The sequence below is a fragment of the Periplaneta americana genome, chromosome 16 (genome assembly GCF_040183065.1).
Source record: "Periplaneta americana isolate PAMFEO1 chromosome 16, P.americana_PAMFEO1_priV1, whole genome shotgun sequence".
NCBI classification, from domain to species: domain Eukaryota; kingdom Metazoa; phylum Arthropoda; class Insecta; order Blattodea; family Blattidae; genus Periplaneta; species Periplaneta americana.
In genome coordinates, this window is record NC_091132.1 from 102,254,221 (window position 1) to 102,268,201 (window position 13,981).

At 35.4% G+C, this 13,981-nt stretch overlaps 1 protein-coding gene across 4 annotated transcripts in view; it reads left to right on the forward strand.

The window, feature by feature from the left end:
- Positions 1-427: 427 nt before the first annotated feature.
- Positions 428-13,981, forward strand: part of Cad88C (cadherin 88C) — a 488,883-nt gene continuing 475,329 nt past the window's right edge. For 3 of the 4 annotated variants that reach the window (XM_069812621.1, XM_069812619.1, XM_069812622.1), the window contains exon 1: positions 428-538. The gene's annotated coding sequence lies outside the window, so the exon portion shown is untranslated. The remainder of the gene's footprint in view (positions 539-13,981) is intronic. The other variant, XM_069812620.1, reaches the window with a different exon arrangement.

Below are 13,981 nucleotides of genomic sequence, written 5' to 3' on the forward strand. Positions count from 1 at the left end.
TTGTAATATTTTAGTATTCTGTTCTTTAACGTTTTGTTAATTTTTAACTGCTTGTATACTTTGTGACCTGGTAGAGTGTGAGAGAAGGCCCTATGGCCTTAACTCTGCCAGTATAAATAAAGAATTATTATTATTATTATTATTATTATTATTATTATTATTATTATTATTATTATTATGCTTCCTCTGATAATTTCTTTCGTTGTATGTTACTATTTAAGAGACACCACAGTTCATGAAGACCGAACTTGCTGGCTGAGGTATGTAACCTTCAAATGTCGCCGCACGCATGTTACTCAACTTCCAGTTCGAGTTTCTGGAACGTACGCAACAGAAAGTATTACAACTCGCGGAGGATGGAATGGCTGGCAGCAGCGACGATGTGTCCCGGATGCGTGTTGTAGCTTCCTGCGAAGTGGCGCGCACTGAATGATGCAGGTGGGGCAGGTGCTGGAGTACGAGCAGTGTTGTGCCGCCTCTCGACTGGCGAGGTTCGGGTTGTGTGCACCGCGGCTGTAGTGTAGCGCGTCTAACACAGGTAAGACTCATTGTCCGTGTATTATTTGTGTACCCACATTCTTAGCTATGACTGCTAGTTAATACTTGTTTATTGCTATCAGCAAATAAACAAAACAATGAAATTAACATTAACGTAAAACTTCAGGAGACTTTTTTAATCTATAGTGACGCATAAACATATCGTTTTTGTAAGTTTTGCATTCCTCCCTCACATAACTTTTTGGGGTTTGCGCTTTATAAATCAGAAAGTGTGCCAGAAATGCGATGTGTGACAACGACTAAGGAGCAACAGAATATTCGGAGGGAAGTAATAAGCCTACATACAACAGACGTATTTCGTCTTTAACCAAAAATGCGAAAGTAAAGGAAAATTACGCAGGAAGCTTTCTGTGACTTTATTGAGTTTTAGATTTCGTAATTTTGTTCTCTTCTTCGTAAGTTTTAATATTTAATTTGAACTTGCACATCAACTCATATTACACATTTCATTCATTCATTCATTCATTCATTCATTCATTCATTCATTCATTCATTCATTCATTCATTCATTCATTCCTTATTATTACAGAATTTAGTTTACATTGTAATATTGTCTTCATTACTGAATTGCATAGACTTTTTTTGTTTATTTTTATTCTAATTTTACATCTCGTGTGCTATGCTGCCAAATACTTGAAAATTAGTCATGTTTGTGATTAATATGCATTATTGTTTACACACTTTACTAATGTTTAAATAAATATAATCAATCCAACATAACCTATAATATGCGTGTATGTGCTCTCGTGGTTGTATAAAAACTTAACACATTGCTCCTGATTTGCGACAATGTCAAGATAAGCTACTTCCGAAGCCAAAGTAAACCTCTATTTCACACAGTGTATTCTGTGGTAGTTGCTACTTCACAAATACTAACAAACTCACAATTTGTAATGATAATTTCTATGAATATTGTTCAAGAGATACTAATAATAATAATAATAATAATAATAATAATAATAATAATAATAATAATACATTTATGAATAAGGAAATTAATAGTATTCTGTATTTACTCCTATCAGCTTTTGTTAACGTATTGCCAAAGTCTGACATTCATAAAAATGTCGTAATGTGTATACGTAGGAAGTTCGTATCAAAACAGTAGATTTCAGTTGAGTACAGCGAGGAGTATAGATGTCACCCGCGCCTCGCCCTGCTTCCGCTCGCTACAGATGATACAGAGTATGTACACATAAAGAACGCATAGTGGGATTCTGTGCAGCTGTGTAGAGTCTTAAATAGTTTTAAGAATATTGTTAATTTATATTCATATTTTAGGTTCTGAACAAAGTGAGCTATTCTGTTATTGTATTATTTACGTAATGATAATATTATGCATGATTCCAAAAAAGTAAACCAATCTGTTATTAAATAATTATGCAAACAGGAGGTTATAACACGTTTATTTTTTCCCGGATTATTCTTCGTTAAATCACAGTCTACTATATACAGTCGCGAAGCTCAATATGTAGTAAAAATGCAAACATGGGTAGTTGCCCACCACTAGGATCGCTACTATCGCCTCATCATCGCAGATCTCTCTCCTACCAGACGACAAAATATGTTACACTTTCGTTGTCGTGTTCTTTTGGAAAAATTAACACCTTCCTTCCATTATTGAAATATTAAATGCATAAAGTTAATTTATTATTTTAATGAAGTATATTAAATTCCACCATAAATTCGAAGATACCTGCAAGAAATAAGTAATATAATTTTTCTTTGTGCAAAACGAACTGAAATTTACTATAATAGCTTCACTCATTCAAGATTATAGCGATAATTAACTATGAAACCAATAAATATTAATTTGCATTTCCCTTTACAACAATAATAATGGAAATATGAATTAATGGAGTAACTTACGTGTACCGGTACTTGTAGTGTAGGCTTACGTAGTTAACAAAGTGGGAAGAGGTTAAGCAATAATAATCACACCAGAATTGGAAATAAAACGTGATCAATAAATTTTATTGTAACAGACTTTTTCTACGTCTCTAGTAAAGCAACAAACAAAAATAACAACAAAATTAACAGCTATAATTAAAAACATATCTTTTGAAAAAAATAAGCCTAAGCAATAATCCCACCAGAATTGAAAATAAAACGTGATCAATAAATTTCATTAAACCAAACTTAATTTTTCTACGTCTTTAGTAAAATAACACATAAAAATAATAACAAAATTAATAGCTACAATTAAAAATATATCCTCTGAAAAAAAAGTAGACCTAACCTTTATTTCTCTGGAAATTTAGCAGCCTAAGTGACAGAACTTTAACCGGTATCTAATGTCCTTTCGGTTAGACTGAAACATTTCATTGTGAAATTTAAGGATATAATGTATTCTAACAGTCACAAAGAACTTCAAAATTAAGAGTTTTGTTTCTGCACAGCATTCTTGTGGAAACCCAGGAACCTTTCTGAGTCTTTCGGAAATCGGACAAAGGATAACTCTGGCCTCTTTCTCTTACTGTTGCTACAATTTATAGCACTACAAACGTCTCCTCCTTGTCCCATATTATTATTCCAATTATTATATTTTAGCCATTAACATTTTCATTACAACCAATAAGGAACATTTCACAAGCATCAATGTGAAATACGCAACGAGCTAGCACTCGATAGAAATACGACACAGTCCAAAGTCGACCATGGACAGTCTATTGTTTCTAGTTGCTAACCGCTTGGAGCGCTTTATCACGAGATTTGCAAAAAAACATCTCAAGCTTCGCGACTGTATATAGTAGACTGTGGTTAAATATTGACGTCTCGTACTGCTATGCATTCCATTGCGTTACAGTCCAAGTTTAACATCGGAATTATGATACGAAGTTCCTAGTTGTCATTACAATAGAAATGAAAAATTTTCTTGAAGACAATTATGGGTTTAATATTATATTCCACATACGAGATACACTATTAGATTCACGAAATAGTTGTCCACCTTATGATAGTAAGAAATACTGTATCATATTTCAGATATGCTCCCGTAAATTCTTGTGACGTAGAACGAATTTTTCAGAGTACAAATATTGTTTTTATTTTTTTTCTAAACATAAAAGGAGTATTTCTTTTGACAAAATGAAAATGTTCATTGGTATTTGTTATAATCATAATTGTATACTTTGTATGTTATTTTTATATGTCAGAGTAAATTATTTTAGATTGAGAGTTACGAAGTTTATAATTACAAATTATTGCTTTTCATATTATTCATTTATTATTTTCTTGTTCTAAGACTGTGGACGATTGGAACACATGTTTGGTTACCACCCAGTCGTTCTGGATCATTGACATTGAGAGATGAGCGATTACTTTTCATTCGGTAGAGATGTAGTCCAAGCTCGCACAACTAACTTCTCTATATTTTCTGGCAAATGATTACACCTTCTGTGACTCTGTAAGGTGATATTGTTTTTTGCACGATCGTGTTTTTTTTTTGCTGTATTTACAACTTAACAGTTTTGATACCAACTTCCTAGCTCTAGTAATGAGATACTTTACCACACTACGTAGTTAGATAAAACGATATTTTACCGCACTAATGTGATAAAGTGAAATGCTCAAACTTCAGATGTGATTTCATCAACGTTTGAATAACCGAATTTGCTGCTACTCGATATCTGAGGCAACACTTTTCTTCGTATGTGTCACTAAATTTTACAATGATGCAAAAATTCTGAGAAAAAAAAAAAAAAAAGAAAAATATTTGCCTCGTATTAATTTGTTTATAGTAATTTATTGATGAGGAGGCGAGACTTGTCATGTGAGCTGTGCGAGAGAGGAAAGAATGAGCTATCAGGAGGAGAGAGTTTGTTTCATGATGTCTAATATTATACGAATCTACTGACACGGAAGTTGGTTTCAGACTAAAACCTATTCTCCTCCATACCCATTGGTGATAGTCACGGCGCATGATAAGTTCACAGACAGGTCTTGCCTCCTCTACAGGAGTTTCTAACGTAAATTCATTATTTCAATAATCGCGCTATAAACAAAATTCTGTCATCTCTCTCTATGTCTCTCTCTTTCTCCCTCTCTTTCGAGAGAGAGAGAGAGAGAGAGAGGGAGCGCTTGTCATATCTAACAAGACGTGAAAGTTTCAAATTAAATAGTGCGAAATGGAATATTGAGTCAAATAGTGAAATTGAAAGGGAATAAAACTTTGTACGATATGCATATCCTATCATATTACTATACTCGATGGCTTATCAAATTTTGCCTTTGTCCTCGTTTAACAATTTTCACATCTTAGCGCTATGATACGATACGTCAGCAGTGGCGAAAATGTAATCGTGCGCCGAGCCACTGTGTAACCTGCAACTTGCATAGCACCTATGGAGGGAGGCGGACATCCGAAGGGGAAGTGAAGCAACTGTTTGACTTACTAACGGATTTTCATTTTCCTTACGTCAATCACTTACATATAATTTTATACAGTACAAGGCTACAAACTAATGTTTTGTACGTGTAACGAAGAAAGAAATGAACAATAAATGAACAATATCACAATCTAAAATTAACTGTCTTCAGTATGTCTCTGCGACAAAGTTTCAAAATCAGGAATTATGTCACTTACTGCCAGTCGTAGTTGATCATGAAGGTACTCGTCTTTCTCTGTCAGTCGTGATCTAAATTTGGTTTTTACTATTTTCATTGTTGAAAACATTTTTTTCGCAAACGTATGTTGTAGCGAAAATGGCTTCAACAGAGCAAGCGAAAGAACGAAGCTTCGGATATTTATTTTTTGGCAAAGATTTGAAAAGTTCAACATTTGTCACGTCCTTACATCTAGCTTTCATGTGACATCACATAGTAAATCAGTGAGTTCAAATTGAAGAGCTAACCGCATTATTCGTACATCTGCTGAAAAAGGGTCCACAGGATTAGAAGTCTAAAGCTCTAGCCACATGATGATGATGATGATGATGACGACGACGACGACAACAACAACAACACTTAACCTTTTAATGTTTCATCAGTAACATGTAGTATAATGCCGTTTTATGTTATACACCCGTTTTCCTCGTAATACTTGTGAACAAATCATACATTTAATATTCTCATCATATTGACGCAAAAAAATGCGTCCTCCCATCCTACTTGGAACTTTCGTACATGGTTTCGAAAGAGACATATGGCACTCGCAGGTCAGAGACAAATACAAATGGAACGGAGTTTGACTCCAGTGGGTGAGAGGGTGGGGGTTGGCGGAGGTTAGAAGCAAGCGAAATGTACAGCTATCACTGCGAGCCACAATGTCTCGTGAGTCACGTTCTCGCCACGGCTGCTCTAAGGGTAGATGTGTGTACGAGTAAGTTAATAATATTGGAATATTTTTTTAAAGTATTTTAACACTGGATTCTGAAGAAAAAAATTCCGTTCATTTACCCATATGCAGCCAGTTGTGTAGACGAATTTACCCACAGGGTAAATGCTCAGGGTGTGCCATAGGATGCTTTTCTACGCTAGAGATGAGATGAGATGAGATGAGATGAGATGATGTAGATTTGTTTGGAATACCACAGGGGAACCGAAGCTCCCAGAGAAATCCCCTGCGTTATCTGGACCACGGGCTGGCCCAACACAACTCATAAATCTGGGTACACCGGAGTTCGAACCCGGGTCCACAGGATTAGAAGTCTAAAGCTCTAGCCACTGACCTGTCTTCGGACAGTTGACTAAACAACAACAAACAACAACGTAAGGAAAGTGAAACCGGGGTCTGGTGTTTGGTATTTACGACACGTGAAAGAACTCTATTCCTGTCTCGACCAAATCTCATTCATTCATTCCAAAGTCAAATTCTGCTTTCCATTATTTTCGCCTAACATATTATACGTTTATAAGAGTAGTTGATGAACTGAATCAGTCTTACAGGTATACCTAGCACCGACCGACATCAGAAATGGAATTCCTCACATCGGCGGAATATTCGATTCGAGTGTCGTCAGCAAACTAATAAAACGTTTCATCACTCCTCAGAAGTTGACAACGTACAGTCTGTAACAGATTGTCAGCTTTTGGTGAAGGAATAGACCATCAGAAGCCTTCTCCAGGAATTTCTCGCTTCCCCTGACATTTATGACTTCATAATTACCTTTAATGGCCATATTATCGTATGAACTTCTCTCAATGTTCTCCATAATTTAAGACGGAAATTAAAATAATATTATAAATATGGGAAATGCGTGTTATTATTCGGTTGAGAAGCTCTTATCATCCAGTCTGCTGTCAAAAACTCTGAAAGTTAGAATTTATAAAACAGTTATGTTACCGGTTCTTCTGTATGGTTGTGAAACTCTCACTCTGAGAGAGGAACATAGGTTAAGGGTGTTTGAGAATAAGGTGCTTAGGAAAATATTTGGGGCTAAGCGGGATGAAGTTACAGGAGAATGGAGAAAGTTACACAACACAGAACTGCATGCAATGTATTCTTCACCTAACATAATTAGGAACTTGATCCAGACGTTTGAGATGGGCAGGGCATGTAACACGTATGGGCGAATCCAGAAATGCATATAGAGTGTTAGTTGGGAGACCGGAGGGAAAAAGACCTTTAGGGAGGCCGAGACGTAGATGGGAGGATAATATTAAAATGGATTTGAGGGAGGTGCGGTATGATGATAGAGACTGGATTAATCTTGCACAGGATAGGGACCGATGGCGGGCTTATGTGAGGGCGGCAATGAACCTTCGGATTCTTTAAAAGCCATTTGTAAGTAAGTAAGTATTAAAATAATATTAGGTCTAATGTATTCGTATACGACGATGTAGAAACACAGTTTGAAGAATATTGATCTTGGAAATAGGCTATAGATTAACTTACATATTGTTTAGATTATTGCACTTTCTCGGTCAAGGAAATCGTCTTGACTCTAGCGCTGTAGATTCGTTTACGAAAGGTGATTTCGGCAAGATATTAGGCCTACAGAATTTTGGTGGGAGCCTACACGAGACAGCTGACTGCATATACATGCTTCCTACCGGTACAAAAGAAAATTCTCTAACTTAGTTACTCAAAATCTCCTGTCGAGGTACATGTATTTCTGCATTTCTTATTCTTAGTCCCGTAACACACTTGCATAGTTTTCGCTAGCGAGAAATGTGTTGCGAGAAAGAGGCGAAGAGCCTTCCTCCACACACTTGGCGAGTTCTCGCTATCACAGATCACACCTCGCTATGATCGTCTGTGCACTGCCTTCATGCAGAAAGCATTTATCTGATTATAGTAATGACTCGTTGGGGGAAATATTATAGGTTATGTATGTATACTTGGCTCGGAAACATGACGGCCTTCCCTCATCCCCTTCACCAGTTAACTGCAGGCACGCGCAAGGGATAAACCCTTAGCCGAGTTGCCAATTCTTGAAGTCATTGTGATTTGCGAACTTTTTTCAAACTGTGTTCCGTGAAACCGCGATTTTCAGTGAGACTATATTATCTTTGTAAATATACCTTAATTTGTAATTACTAAAACAAAATTGGTGTGAAAATGAACAAACTTATTTTAAAAACACTTTATATTTATATTTTCACTAACATGTTTTGCCTAATATTTATATTTTCACTAACATGTTTTGCCTAAATAAACAAAAAAATGCAGACTTCTATAATAAGTGTTAAATTCTCATGTTATTGAAGTTCCAGAATTTTATACTTAATTAAGAATGTTGCGCCGGTAAAATTTTCTGAAACTGTGATCATTGAATAGTTATAGAATTTATAGTACAAAAGAGTAAAGTTAGATTTTATCAGCTCAGCCTTGGATGATAATTTCCACGAACGCGTAAAATCTGTTTACTCTAGTGTGCTGTACAATATTTTATTCATTACTGGTATGTAAATTTAATTTTAAATTGTAGGGCTTTTCTTGGTAATGTGTTGTTGGCGAAGAAGTTCATTTTACTATTGCTAATATGTTGGTTGTCATGTAGAGAGTGATTTAAAAACATTTAATTCACTGCTGTAAGTTAGAAAAGTTTTAAGCACTGCTGTGAATAATGTCATTATTTAGGTTGCTAAGGACGGTGTTGCTGTTGGCGATATCTCTTTCGCGTGCTGTTCACATACTGTTCGGCGAAGTAAATCACGTATAAAATCGTCTATCTTACCGAATTCTGTTTTAATTTGTTTATTTTCTCTTTAGTTGGTGAACCGTAATTCTTAATTTCTATGGCTATATATCCAACTCCGCCGGTTGCGTCCGATGTTAAGTGGTTAAGATTTATACTTATTAAACTGCCTGAACTTTCGATTACTTTATGGATAGAATTTCTAACGTTAGACACAATTTTAACACTTTGTTTTCTTAGCTACGCTCCTCTGCAAATAAGATATTCTGTTTTCTTCGACGGTGTTATTTGTTGTTCTTGTCGTGATGATCCTGGATCTTCAGGTGAATCAGGAGGCCTGACTGCGGATCATCTGCTCCAACACTCATTAATCATGGCCGGAATAAATTAGACATATTGAAGCGCACAACGGTATAAAACAACACGTCGACAAAGACACTGAGAATGGGTGAAAGCCAACAGGTAGAGGCAATGACTGCTAGATTTGGCAATGCTGGGGTCTATTGTATTTCTGCCACGCGGCTAGGGGTTGAGTAGAGGATGGGGGTTTATGAGGGATTACCAATTCCAAGAAGAGAGGCCGTCATGTTTCCGTGCCAAGTATACGTATAATGTCATACTTAAATATACAACCTGTAAGTATATTGTCGTGCTTTACAAATTACGTACGAACGCTATGTTGAATCTGAGTATTCAGATGATGAGGAAATGGAGTTACATGAACATATTTTGTTAATAAAAAGAAAAAAGAGGCCTAAAATTAAAGCCAGAAATATCTGAAAATCACATTGTATCTTACGAAAATAAGGGCGAGTTTTGGACACTGGTTTCGATTTGAATGATGATACGTTTAGGCGTTATTTCAGGTTCAATGGACCACAGTTTTTTGCCATTCATGATATGATAAGGGATTCTTTGCTATGCTCTGATTAAAATTATCTAAACTGTTAAGACATATAGATACATTATTTCAAATGTTTAATTAATACTATTAAATCTCATCAAAATAAATTATAGCCCTATTTATTTTCAGATAATCTGATATTTGTCTCCAGATTTCTTCTTTAAGTTTTGTGTTTTTATAGTTTTCATCGTACAATTTCGTTATATTTCTGACTGCAATTATCAACATCTTTCCTCATTTTCATATAAAAACAATACAATTCATCGCCACCTGTGATATCTTTTTCTACATTCAATCGTCATAAAGAGTATAAATGTCAAACATCTTTGATAAATGTGTCAAGAAAATTCACTGAGCTACCGATTCCAGCGAGAAACTCGCGCAAGGTTTTTGCCTCGAACGAGAATCTCTTCCAGTGCGTGGACGTCCATTAGAGTCCATGTTATCAATCTTTGAATTTTCTCGCAACACATTTCTCGCTAGCGAAAACTCTGCAAGTGTGTTACGGGCCTAACCGGGGGAATACAAGTAGAATATGAGGAGAACAAGGGAAATACAAGAAGAAGGAACATGCAAGGAGAACATGGGAAATAAAAGAAGATAAAGTAAATACAAAGAGAATAAAGCAAATAAAATCAGAACAAGGGGAAGACAAGAAGAACTAAGGGAATATAGAGAGAACTAGGGAAAGACGAGAACAGAGAAAGTGGGTTGCATTTTATGTGACGGTCAATTCTCAAGTCTTCCTCCCATACGTAATGAGAAAAACCATTCTACGTCGATCACTGAGTGGGCTTGGACTCAGGCTATCTCGTTTAATTATTGTGTCATATTGATATGTTTTGTGAGGAAACGAAAAGCAGAATGTTTGTTTTCATGATGTGTAACTACTGGAGAAGGAAACGACTGTGTGCATGACGTCATGGCAAGCGAAGGGGAGAAACGGGTGGGGAAATCTCCCTCATTTGAACAATGAGAGCGAGGCATGTGGGTAATTTGAACTAAATTACAATATTGCTTATATAAAAAAGGCAAAACCAAACACATGTAACAGACGATAGTTTGTTTGGGGCTGTATTTGTCTTCAGTCTCACAACCTAGACAGTTAGGGCACCACGATGCGCTTCTGCTCGTGCCACGTGCTCGTTATTATGTCACCGTGTCATTATTATAATTTACTTTTAAGAGTTTGGTGTGTGAAGTCTTTTGTCCTCATTATTTCAAAGAACCTGATCTACATTAGCCAGCCATACATAAATGGTCTGCTGCTCGTGTATGTGACACAGTGGTGGTAAGTCCTTTTGGCAAAATTTCCTCTTTCCTACACCTTAAATTCCCTTTTAGAGGGCAAATATTCCCTACGTTAATACTACTCAAGAAAAATATCTAAGAGAGCCAAAATTGGCAACTCTACTGATCTAGTGATCAAGCGGGTATGTAGCCCATAAACGTTGGATTTTTCCATCTATAACATAGTGAAACGATTAAAAAAACATATTGCACCAGCTTTTCAAAAACATTTTCACATTTGCTCGCAAATCAGTAGCTAATATATTTTTCAGTATCATTCTGCTTGTTTAACAACTATTCACACTCAACTTTCAAGAAAGTCTAGTTTTAAGTAATTTTATTGCTGACTATTACACTTTTACTACGTCACACTACTTTTGACCAATAAAACGGTACGAAAGGACGTCTTTCAACCAATCATGGCTGCTTATCGCACAATTTTATCGCATCCCTAGCATGTGTTTAATTTTATCGCGTCCCAAGCATTTGTTTATTTTTATCACTACCCTAGCATTTGTTTCTTTGTTTGCCAACATTTCAAACTGCACTGGTCTGGACGTCAAAAAACAGAAATTTACAAACCACTCCAGTCGATACACAGCAGTTTCAAATATGACTCGCATTGGCATTCAAGAACAAGAATTAATAAAGATCACTGGTCATAATATGGTCATATATTTTTATGAAGAGCATTATTTGGAAATTCTGAATAAGTTGAGGGATACACCATGTACATGAACGAGTTCACTTCTTTTACTCACATTTCCAATATAACATCAACTGAACCACCAACCACTAAAACATTCAAATTTGAAAATTGTACTTTCAATAATTGTTTCTTTTAATATTATTCATGTTTATTTTTTATTTCATCATCGTTAATTAAAACGTTTCTTGTTTATTTCATCATACCTAATTAAAACTTTTCTAACACTTGTTTTTATTATTTAGGTTATGTTACAGCTTCTGCTATATGATATTATGGATAGTCACGTATCAGAGATTGTTTAATACTAAGATTTATTGAAAATCATTTGTCAAGTGACGTTGATTACTGGGATCCGGATGATTGAAGTGGAATGCAAATGTTTTAATAAAAATGAAACTGAATCAACAAAGCCTTCTTGATTAGTAACCGTCCACAGAGTTCAATGAAGATTCCATAGTTGGCACAACTGATAACAAGAAAACATAATCATAAAACACTACTGCCATCTAGCGTAATGTTGAGATGGTACAATAATACATTAATTTGAAGACAGTTGTATTTTCGTAAGTCAATTAATATTTTATTGTATTGGAGTACTTTGTTACTTGTAATCTTTATATACTTTCTTCTAATCGTGTAATAGTCTATTAAATCCCACTCGAGTTTTGATTTTCTCTAGATAAATCAAAACCTCTAGTGAGATTCTGTTGATAATACTCAGAAGTCACAGTTTGTTGCACAGTTGGTTAAATAACATTTTACACGCTTAAGTTATCTATTGTTGAACTTCATTATTTGTTTTATTTTCAGACATGTCTAGTGAATGTTAGTAACATATTTGTTTTGTTCTAAACTCGTAAATTTCCCTGAAATATACACAAAGTGATAAACATTTCCTTTTCTCCATCCTTTTCAAATCGAGAACTGAATTTCTTCGAAGAGGGGAAATTTCACTCTATTTACCATCACTGAGACAACAAAGAGCAGACATTAAACAACGCACATCTAGCACCTAGGCAGCGACAATGCGAGACACTTTCCTGTTAATAAAAGAAGTGTGGATTTCATCGGATTTCTAATTACAGTCAATCATGTTTGACTTCGAGTAGAATGTTTTCCCTTGTTCTTTGCTTCTTTCGGAATTGCGTTTAATGAAGGATTTTGGAATTTATGTTAGAAGGGATATCGAACATTTTACTTAATGACTCTGAAAGGTTAACCTTATGTCAGATATTTAAAAAATAATATCTCCATCCAGATTATGTATGAACAAAATAACGGCAACCTGGTAATACTATCCGTTACCATCAGTTTAGGCCTAAGTCATCGTTTCCCAACCTGTGGTTCGCGAACCCCCAGGAGGTTCGCAAAATATTTCAAGGGGTTCGCCAAAACTTTTCCGTAATGGCGGGTTTCGAGGTTAGGCCTATTATTGTTTCCTTCATTTCTGCGGAATTGTCATAATAATAATAATAATAATAATAATAATAATAATATTATTATTATTATTATTATTATTATTATTATTATTATTATTATTATTATTATGAAAATTATGAAACTCGCTTCCGCTCGTTTCATAAACAAACATACTCGCGTCTTAATTACTACCATTATAGGCTCATTGTATAATGTACTATTGATTTTGCTCAGTAAATTGAAAGAGAGTTCGCATGCTTCTAAAAAAAAAACGAGAGGAAACTACGTAGTATTGAAGTAAAAGAGTAAGGTAATTCTTCGCTTTATGTCATAATGGTTACTTATTGACATAACATTTAGTTTAGCATAGCCCCCCCCCCCCGCTCTTTAGGCATTTCCGATTTCCAGTAGTTGTCTCTAACGGTTTTTGCTCGTATAAAGCCAGTTGCGATACTTCTCGGACAGATGTCCGGCCTGTCGCGGAAGGCGAGAAGATGACGTATGAAATTGTGTTATGATGGATTGTAAGATTGGAAAGGAATAGGGTCGCAGCCCTTGTAATTTTTTACTGTCTCAGCTTTCGTATGGAGAGACTTGGGAAACAGAGAGACCCTGGAATCAAACCATGGATCTCCCGAAAATAAGGTGGACGTGCAGATGTACAGATTATATGAGTCGCCTAGATTCAAAACCCTCCACATCATTCCCTAGGCATGATTTTATAGGAAATGCAAATGTTTATATTTTCATGAAAAAATCAGGTTGTATCCAGAATAGCTATATGGTTTATGAAAATTATTAGGTGTCAAGATGAGTTTTATAAAAAGATTCAAAATGGATTATAAAAAGAATCTGAATTATACATATCAGTAAAAGAGCTACATAGACATTTAAATTGCATACATAGTGGGTTTTGTTCCTAAATTGGTGAGATTGGTTTTGAAACTCAACATGGCTCAAGGGTCAGAATATAGTGGAGATTGAAATTCAAAGCAGCACAATTTATTTTCTACGATATCA